The following is a 2,261-nucleotide window of genomic DNA, read 5'->3' on the forward strand; positions in this document are numbered from 1 at the left end:
TTTGCTTTTACAAAACATCTGGCGTCTTTCGTTGGTTTATGTCATCAATCAACGGCGTTTTGAACAAAATTTTTATTGTTTAATCACGCACAGGAAAAATCTCACCAGGCACTACCTCGGAGGTAAACAATGGCTGCTAATGGGAATGAGAGACAGAAGAAGTCGGCTTTTAGCTAACACTTACACTTCTACTTCCACTAACGTTTCCTACTGGAACATGCCAATGGCTGCTAATGGGGAATGAGAGACAGAAGAATTCGGCTTTTAGTTAACGCGCACGCTGCGAATTTTTTATTGTTCAACAACGCACAGGAAAAATCTCCCACCGGCACCACCTTGGAGGTCAAAGCGTAAGACTGGTTACGCACTACGACTACGACTACGAGGGACGAACGGGTGCCGCCTTAAGGAGCTTCGCCCCTAAAAAAATTCTGGAGTGGAAGCTCTCGAAACGCCTTGCCAGCGAAAGTGAAGCCAGCTTTGCCCACCAAAAGCTCGGAAACATGCTCTTTTCTGGTGGTGCCTACTTAGAGATCAAATGGCTTTGATCTGTTGGTGTAAATGCTACGTTAATTACGAAATAAAAGTTGTTGTTGCCGACAAAAGTAACCCGTCGAGAGGATTATTGACGATCGATGTCCAATAAAATTTGCCATGACTTTGAAGCTTACTTATGAAAACTAGTAACACAAAGACACACTTGCAGCAGTATCTGACCCCTAAAAGTTGCCATAATTAAACTTCTCTGGCGTGCGTGGAAAACGCTCGCTTTCGTTCGCCAAACGCCGATAGTTTATCGTGCCCCTAGTAAGATGGCGGGAGCAGCCGCCATCTTTTGGTGGGCACGGCTTCACTATTGCGCAATAATCGCCACTCCAGCAATTTTTTTTAACCTCCTTGCCGTCGTCTACGTAGAGGAGCGACGTCACAGCACTACCACCTACGTAGGGCCATTTTCTCATGTACGTCATCCCCTCATTCTCTAAAGCGCGCGCCCGTGAGAGGAAGGGCAAGCCGCGTTCACCTTGAAATTTGACCCATTTCCGCGGCGCGTAGCGTTGCAAATTTTGGCAGACGTTATCGTGAACGCCCAGTGTATGCATTGCGCTTGTTAGCTCAAAATTGTCAAACATGGTGAGGGGCATTTTAACAAGACGGCGCTGTTTCACAGGATCATTTTGTTCACGCCAGCTGAGGGTCCACACACAAAGTGTAACGCAAACAATGTTGTATCATTCTTAAGTTTACTTTCATGTGCTTTGGTTTGCGAGCTCGTGCGGACAGTCATTACGACTATGCTCTGTGGCTTATTTGCCCGATTCCGTTTATAATAATAATAATGCTGCAGACTTTAGACTCAGTACTGCGCCTGTGCCGATATTGTTATGCCTAACCAAAACAGAAAATGCACATGATTTGCCATTGCTTAGAAAAAGGCAACTTACGCTTCCTGTTTTTGCTATTTTAACCTGCTAAATAAATTGCTACAGCCTCAAAACTGTCAAATCCAATTTATACGCATCGCCCCATAACTAACATGGTTATCATTATGAGCGAACTACGTTTTTTACGATCCAGGAAATCATAAAAAAGGGCTCTGGGATAGATCTCCTAAAAGAAAACAAGCAAAAAAAAAAGCTACTACGGGTGTTCTGTAACTCACTATCATTGGTTCAAAGTTCTAAAAAAAAGAAGCAACCAAAGATTACGCGGGCGCAATATTAAAGCATAGTCATCTGTTTATTGCAGCATAGTTTCGGCGCAATAAGTTTGACGGAAAAGCACTGTCGCTGGATTACGAAACACGAAGACAAGACGAGTAGGCATAACGGCGAGATTGCAGGCTGGCCAACGAGAAAAAGGGCGCTTTGCTTGGGCTCTTCAGAGATCTTCATGTTGCTTGAACTCGCCTTTCATCACTCAACAACCTTCACACGAATTCTGCAGGGTCTTGAAAAAAGTGTAAGCGTCCGCTAGGACATACTTGTGCCTTAAGCAATGGCAAAAAAAAAATGATCAAAAAGAGTATGGGTAAGAGAAAACGGGAGACGAATGCTGGAGAAAAAAAAAAGGCAAAAGAAATTGATGCCGCAGGAAGGAAAAGCAGGAGTGAAAGGAACTGGGCGAATAATCAGCGGGACAACTTTTTAAAGCTTTTTTTTTTTCTTAGCAGATGTGATCTTCCACTTTGGGAGCGCTCATGGACTTTTAGAGCCTTAGTGCAAGTGGGGTAAAATAGCAATCCCTCGGAAAAGCGAACT

Source organism: Rhipicephalus sanguineus, chromosome 5, assembly GCF_013339695.2.
Source record: "Rhipicephalus sanguineus isolate Rsan-2018 chromosome 5, BIME_Rsan_1.4, whole genome shotgun sequence".
NCBI lineage: Eukaryota > Metazoa > Arthropoda > Arachnida > Ixodida > Ixodidae > Rhipicephalus > Rhipicephalus sanguineus.